We start from the raw sequence: 8518 nt of genomic DNA on the forward strand, positions 1-8518 counted from the left end.
ATAGTTTAATATTCTCTACTAAACAGGGCCAACCACATGAAGGTGGAAACTCATTTGGCCCCACCCCCCTCCCCCTAACATCACTCTACATTCCCCATTAACATCTAACATTAATTCATTCTTTCAACCATTAATAAAATGTAACATTCAATCAATATCACATGATAACATTCAATCAATATCACATGATAACATTCATTAACACATTAGATTCGTTAACATGCAACATTCATCAATATTCTGCATTAACACATAATTCATGAACATTCATTAGCACATAATTAAATTCATTGAGATATAAAATTCAGTCATTATCAATTAAGGTATGTAGATGACAATCATTTCTTTTTTTTCTTTCTATTTCTTTTTTCTATGTAAGCTCTAAGAGGAGCATCAGTGTCATCATCAATTCCCCCCTCATCAGTTGTTCTATTTTCTGTTCTTGATGATCTCAAATTCCTATGCTGTTGCAAAGGGGGGTCCTCTGCAATAACAAATAAAAGAGTTAAATTAATAATAATTTATTATAATTGTTACAAGTATTTAATTATTTTAAATAACATAACTGTGGCACTCTTTACCTGATCTGACCACATCATTTTGTCTAGACTCAACGTCAACATGCTCATGAACATTGACCCCTCGATACTCTACAGCTGCTATACAAAATGTTATATTAATCCAAACACCAATTGCAATTACATATAAAAAATTTAATAGCAAATGTATACCTCCACCACTGGGATGCACATCATGCGAACCTTCGGCATCCACAGATTGTGTAGAAGGATTGTCAGGCTGCATTCCAACATCCTACGCATTTTTATCATTGCTTGCTTAAAACAAATATACTCACTTTATATTGGAAGTTAACATCAAATAGACTAATTGGTAAAGTATTCAATTTGAAATAAATTTCATTTAGCTTATTTACCTGTGGCTCGGATGCATCATTATTAGAACCTTTCAAACTAATTTTAGCTCATAGCCATTCAGCCACTGCTTTATAGCCTTGTTGGAAGCCAATTCTCTTATCCTCTTCTGTGAGGCATCTCTTGAACTCTGAGCCCTGCATTTTTGCGAGGTATGGTGAATTTTACTTGCATTGTTTCATCAACCAATGGAGGGTAGTTAAAATATCAAAAGGAAATGGTAAATAGTTAGCAGGGTTTCCAACCCTTGTCACACCTTATTTTGGTCATGTTGGAGTTGTTCTAAATTGTCTTTGGTGTTTGGGAGTCCTAGAGGATCCAATTGCACTCTTGGTTGGGTGTGTAGAATAAAGGTGAAGTGTTGCAATCTACCCTGTGACTGGTAACAACAAGTTTGCCTTAGACCTGATTTGTTTTGGGTTGTGTTGATGTTTGTTTTGGTTTCCATTTATGTTAGAGGGTTGGAGTTTTCCAAAACACTTGGTGTCAAGGTTGGGTGTATGAGGCCTTGAATGGTACAAGGGAGAAGTAACTAGTATGCAGTGTTATGTGATGAGTTGGGTCCATGAATTAAAGGAGCAGTTGTAATAGCAGATTAGTTCCTTGTTTGAAGGTGAATCAAGCCTTGAATGTTCTTGTGGAGAACAAAGGATTGGGGTGATAACTTGAATTGCTTAGTTGTTCCAAGGTGCTAGGAGTTTGTTGGTGCTTCCAAAGCGTGTTACTCTGCATCATATATTGGTGTGGAGGAACATTGAAATCCAAGTTGAGGATCAGGAGCATAGACAAGCTAGTCTATCCTATCATTTCCCATCACATTATATAAAAATTTTGATACAATTTTTCATTTACTAATACTTACAACTCGTGCTTGAAGTTTTGAAAAACCACCAGAGTCGAGCTTGTGTGTCTCGTGCTTTTCTAGTCTTGCCTTTGTTGCCTTTGATGTGTCAGGCAATCTATGGAAAGTTTGAAATATGTTAGATAGTATAAATATAGAGGTTAATTAGTACATAATTACATTCTCAATAGTATCGCATACCTTGATGTACTCTCTACTGGTGTAATATTATTTTTCTTGTTAGCTTTATACTTTCCATCCAAAATCAAAGCCTGCCACTCAGGCTCAGGAACATACGGCGGACGCTCGTACTTGGGGTTATCCTGTAAATTTTTTCTATACTAGTCCCTAATATACTTCAAACATAAACCAAATTTTTCAAGGAGATTGTTTCTCTCGAATGCACGAGGTCCAAAGAGTTGGGTCATGCTCTCTATAAGATCATCCTTCAACGGTTTGTCTTGGTTATTCCACCTTTTAAGTAAAAAAAAAACATGTTAGACTCATAAATGAAGTGAAGCTACCTTTAATATAGTTCAAGAAATGGATGAAAAGGAAAACTATTCTAGCAATGATTTGAAATCAAAATAGTGGTTTGGGGTTTTAGTTAGGATATGATGTTCCACCAGGTACACGGGGTGGGCCCGAATATTCACAAACACTCATCACCAAGTTTTCTCCAAAAAACATTATTCCCTACAAAACAATCATGTGATCATTAGTCGATGAAGAGTGATCAAAAACTAAATTACTATTATATCACTATAGAATAATAATAACTTTAAAGTACCTGGAACTTTGGCTACTTTTAATGGAATGCCTTCATCGTCGTTGACGATCAATATGACATCCTTCACCGTTCTTGTACTAGGAACATAGGAACATCCTGGAAATGATGTTGCAGCTCCTACTGCAAAAAGTTTCATAAGTTTCATAAGTCTTTGTCACGAAGTATAAAAGAACAAATGATAATTGATGTTAAAAAGTTGTAAAAAAAAAAAAACTGTTTGTTGCTGTCATAAGACAGTTATGAAGGGCAGTTGGTGTCCAAGGAGTCTTTGTTCAGTTTGATGAGTCAGTTAGATGGGAAAAAGGCTTGAAAAGAAAGGTCTTTATAAGACACAAGTGTTGTAGTCGAGAAAAGGGGTGTGTGTGTACGAAGAAAAGATATAAATAAAAGAATTCTGCACTTTACTGTCATAGGGACAGTTTTCTAATTTGCAAGATTGAGACTGGTAACTCAATAAGGTTCTTGCCATTCAAAAGTTACTATTTTGCTTCTTGAAGAGATTGTCATGTTTGGTTAACTTTGTGCAAGGGTTTTGTATGTTATTCTTAAGCAAAACTACTTTATAGATCTCTGTTGTCACAGGAAACGTGACAGTCTGTCACTGTTTTGAAGTAATTTGGGAAAATGTGCCTCTCCCACTTTCTGTGATTAAAATGTAACTTGTGGGAGAGGTACTAAGGCTTGTAAATATGACGACTTTAACATGATTTAGATGCAGGTGACAGTGAACAAAGAAAGGAACGGCAGGGTGACTGTTGAACCAAACAGTGAAGGTGCATTTGCAAGGCACCACATGGTGAATATGATGATCTGAGGGTTGGAATGACTAAATACTACTTGAAAACATCTGAGAGGGTTTGTTTAAAAGTGTTTGAGCCATTATATTCTGCATCAGAATATAATTGTGATAATATACTACAAGAGAAGATGATCTTCAATATTAGAATCTTTCATAACTAAAGACAGCTAATTGAAGTTTGACCTATAACATAACCTTGTATATCCAAGCTATGAATGGAGTCGAGTTCTTATGGTTTGGAATCATAAAATTGTGCAAAATTTTAAACGTTGAGTGACTACCAAAGGGGGGTCATTACAATCTACATCATAAACACAACACTTAAACACATAACAAAAGAGAGAAAAAGAGGGATTTGTGTACCAGTAGATGATGCAACAGTTGATGCCTGTAAGCTGCATGTTGTCGACTCAGCAGTCGGAAAGAGATTTGTGGTTGTCCGGGATGGAGGCGACGTCATCATAATATACAATTGATCTGAAGCTGAAGATTAAAATTGTTAGAGCATGCATAAATATAGAATGTGTGGACTAGCATGGACAAGATTTTTAGAGCATTAAAAAAAAGGATTGTTCGAACATGTATCGTCAATTATTATGATCATTCCTATATATATATATATATATATTCAGTGGAAAACACAAGTGGGGAATGGAACATGCGATCTACCTGAACCACCTGCAGCACCCTCATCATGGGAATGGGGCTCGAAATCATGCAAAAAACTCTGTAAAGACAATGCATCCATATTTTAATTAATGCCATAAAATAGTATAACATAAAAACCATTATTGAACTCTTGTTATAATTAAAAATTTCATTAATATTTACTTTTAAGGTTTCAGAGGTGTGCAACAATTTAGATCCCCTATCTTTTATTTCCTGAGTAGTAGGCTTTATGGTTGCCAAACGTATAATTTCTCTGCCAATTTTCTTTAGCACCTTTTCAATCGAACCAATCGGGTTATCGATCTCTGCTAAATCAATATAGAAAGGGTCCTCCTCAAGGGGGGTTGCTAAGGGACTGCAGGTTCCTTTCCCTCCCTCTGACCATTGGCCCTTTGTGACAACAATAGTATTAGTATTATCAAAATTACTCCAAAATAATGAAGAAAACAACATTAAAAAAATAACATTTTTCTTCTATCTAGTTTGTACAATTACAATGAGTTTTACCTGCTCATGTGTAGATGAGCCAGGAACATCGCCAGCATCCCCTCCGGGTAGTTGCTCCATATTGTGCCCCTATGTCAAAGGTCAAGTATAAAAATGTTAGCCAAAAATTTATTGACTAAATGGTATGTTGGAGTCATTGATTAGAAGTTGGTTTAATAGTATGTACCACCCCCATAATATTAGCCTCGTTTGTATCTATGCGGTTCAAATTGTAATTAATAAGAAGCTCTTCCCCTACACGTATTGATTTTATCGCATAGATGAATACATGATTTCCCTCACGGACCTCAAATATGCAATTGGGTTGCTTTATAGTAATATTCCATGTTGCTTTTGGCCTTCCATCAATGTATATAGTCACACTTTTACTTTGATTATTGTCTTGCTGTTGTATATAATTTGCCGAGAGGGCATACCTATGCATAATTTTTATATTGAACAATATGCATCCAACTTTTGTAATCGTAACATGGTCCAACATACTCCATCAATTCAGAAACTTTGTTGTAAGACACCTTTATGTTGTCCATAGAAAATAGGCCCAAACCATGTAATGATGATGGTGCTATGCGATATATCCTCTCGTTAACACAAAAATCAGTGTTTATTGGAGGAAGTTCCTTGGGTACCCAATGTTTCTGTAGATGTTGGTACCTCAAGGGCACCTCGATGTCGCCTTCCATCTCATCATCATAAGAACATGATCCCCCTTGAGTAAGGAAAAATTTCATGCGTTTATTGAATTTCCTTCTAGTCCTTTGACCTCTAGTTAATCTCCCTGTTCTAGATAAACTACATGTCACACTTTCCTCTTCTATTCCTATATTTCCCTCACTCGAGGAAGACACTTCTGACAAATACCTATTCACTGGTACCTGCAAATGGGAGAGATCTTAGAAGACATCAATCCTACTATTGATAAGTGTATTAAATAGACTATCTATAAGGAGTATTGACTTATACCTGTCGATCTATGAGACTGTACGGGATGCTCCTAAAAGAGGTTCAGTTTCCTACAAATGTAATTCAATTATCGTGAGCATAATCATAATCACATCCATCATAAGCATCACATAAAAATTAAAAACATTAAAAGGTACACAATATAACACTTAAATCAGGCTCACATTATAAGCCTACTAGGGAAGTAGGCCTAGTGAAGGGCTAAGCACTTATATTATGTTTTCCCTATGAATTTTATTCTAGGTACAACTCCCTTTTATAGATATTTAATGAATTCCCTTTTCTAAACTAAACACTTACAAATGCTTTTGACCTAAAAGAAAATAAGGCTCAATACATTCACGCATCAATATGTGTTTTAAATAGTTTTATTTAATTAATTTAGATTAATAGTTAATTTAGATTAGCAGTATTCTATTTGTAGTTGAAACTTGTAGCTTTTAAATAGATAATGAATAAACTATGTAACCATATAAGACAAATATATTTCCATCAAGAAATGAATATTAAATAGATTAAGGATTGATGGCATACCTCTAAATTTCATCATCATCATCCTTGTTGTCATCATCATCATCATCCTCATCATCATCATCATCGTCATCATCATCATCATCCTCGCCATCATCGTCATCGTTGTTGTCGTCATTGTCTTCATCATCAACATCATCATCATCAACATCAGCATCATCTTCATCATCATCATCATTAGCAGCATCTACATCATCTTCTATTTCTTCGGTATCTTCTTCTTCCATCGCATTATACTTTATTGGCCTTCCTCTCAGTTCATGTCTAACAACAAATGACCAACCCGATTTATGTGGAACCTCTGAGTAAAATACCTGCTCACATTGGCTTGGAAGAACATAGGGCTCATCCCCAACTAGCTCAAACGACCTTGTATTAACCATTGTAAATCCATTATCATGTTCAATAACAGTTCTATCAGGATCATTTGGATTAAGTCGTAGCCTGTACCATTTGACAACGAAGAGTACTAATTTGAAGGAACTAAAGTCACACTCAAGTATATCATCCAAAATGCCATAGTATCAATTTTCAGACTCTCGAGGATGTAAGTTGTTTCTAGATGAAATATTAGTCACTTGAAAGACTACAGTTATTCCTAAATCACAAGTTTTCTTCGTGTCATCCAACACTTTGATACAAATTTTTTTACCATTACAGAACATAGCCTTGTGGTGTTTAACCTGCAATAATATGTGAAACATGTCAAAATTATTGTATCATGAGTTGATAAACATACGAGTGATTAATAAATTTTTATGTACCTGGAAATCTCTTAAACCACATGCTCAATCTATTTCCCTTTGCGTAACATTGGAATCTCCATTACGATGAGCTTTTTTAACCAATGAAGATACACCTTCACATGTTAATGTCTCTTAACTGTTTTGATTAGCAGTCTTCTACGATTTAAGCCCTTACAAATTTTGCAAGGACAATAACATTTTCCATCACCTTTTCTTTTCAAGTTAGACCACAATCTATCGATTCTCTCCCTATTTTGTTCTTCACTTATATTATCTGACATGATTGTTCTTCGCAGGAAGCAAAAATCGGGCTACGAAAACTTCAGTCTACAACTTTCACAAACTAAGCAAAACTGTCGAAAGTACACAAATCTTCTTAACCTAGCTAAATACTTTAATATTTTAAAAATACTTTCTTTGACTTTATTCCTAAGACATTTAACCCAATCACCTTTTATAACATTCAGTCAATTGCTCTAGGCAAATTTGTGGATAAGATTATTTGTAAAACTTTGACCAACCGCCTGAAGGTCTTATTTCAAGAGACCTTACAACATTAAGCCACTAAAAGCAATTTCAAAACATATAAGCTATAAGGCAAGACATATTACATGACATGGCAAAAGGAACAAAATTTACAAGCTTTAGCAAGACATATTAAACGACATCATAGTGCTAGAGAGATCACAATTATATGAGTCAAACATAGTCATGAAAAAGCACATAAATTAGTTATTGTATGCAATTAAAAGATATATAGTTAGATAGGGACATCCATAGGGTATATTGAAGAAATGAAATGGTCATCCATAGGGCATATTGAAGAAATGAAATAGTTAGATAGGGACAGCTGGAATTTGTCTTGCCCTCTGAAGAAACGATAGAAAATTTAAATCAAACATCCACAAACTTGGATCAAAATTCTCAACAGGCATTTGTAGTTAATATTTCTGATGCTCAACTAGAGAATGATTCACATCAGACATTAACAACTACTGCTTGAGATGTAATTGTTAAGATAAAAACAAGGCCGATGTAGGAAGCACATCTAGTGAAGTGGTACAATGGTGCAGGGGCACCCAAGGGACACATGAACCTACAAGGTACACCAGGAGTCATGAAGGAGACCATGAAGGTACCAAGGGAAATCAATGCCTAATGAAGACATGTCAAGTCATTTGATGATGGATTATGGCTATTAAAGCCATCAAAATGTAAGGAATTTCATAAAGTTGTCAAATTGTAATGTATTGCCAAGAACAGGCAATGTGATGTAAGGGGTCATTGTGAAGTCATTTGAAGTCCTAGAGTGTCCTACGAAGAGTTATAGGTTGATGGCAATGAATAATATTGTTTACATAATGTAATAAGGCTCTAACTGGTGTAAAATGCACTAAAAGTGCAAGATCTTGTAAATTCCCAATGTTGGCAACATAAGCCAAATAAGGTTTGAATGGGTTAGTTGAGATTATAAGGGTGTGAAGGTTGTTTTAAAAGTCTTTTAGAAGTCCCTAGGAATGAAAAACAAGGTTTTATAAGTCCTTGTCACGATGGATAACAAAACAAATAATGAGTGCTGTTAAAAAAGTGTTTGTTACTATCATGTGACAGTTATGAGGGACAGTTGGTGACCAAGGGGTCTTTGGTTCAGTTTTATGAGTCAGTTAGATGGGAAAAAGTCTAGAAAAGTAAGGTCTTTATACGACACAAGAGTAGTAGTCGAGGGAGTAGCGAATGTAT

General features: G+C 35.1%; 2 long non-coding RNA genes across 2 annotated transcripts; both read right to left on the bottom strand.

Annotated features, from left to right (window-relative positions):
• Positions 1 to 331: 331 nt before the first annotated feature.
• LOC149555578 (uncharacterized) lies at positions 332 to 799 on the bottom strand. The gene is made up of 3 exons (XR_016364519.1): positions 732 to 799; positions 582 to 656; positions 332 to 484 (listed from the first exon to the last, which is right to left on the bottom strand). It is a non-coding gene; the product is annotated as an uncharacterized LOC149555578 (long non-coding RNA).
• Positions 800 to 5500: 4701 nt separating this feature from the next.
• On the bottom strand, positions 5501 to 6261 carry LOC149555579 (uncharacterized). Its single transcript, XR_016364517.1, has 2 exons — positions 6036 to 6261; positions 5501 to 5551 (listed from the first exon to the last, which is right to left on the bottom strand). It is a non-coding gene; the product is annotated as an uncharacterized LOC149555579 (long non-coding RNA).
• Between the last annotated feature and the right edge of the window lie 2257 nt (positions 6262 to 8518).

The sequence above is a fragment of the Cupressus sempervirens genome, chromosome 5 (assembly GCF_028749045.1).
Source record: "Cupressus sempervirens isolate cs-2001-9-10 chromosome 5, ASM2874904v1, whole genome shotgun sequence".
Classification (NCBI taxonomy): Eukaryota; Viridiplantae; Streptophyta; class Pinopsida; order Cupressales; family Cupressaceae; genus Cupressus; species Cupressus sempervirens.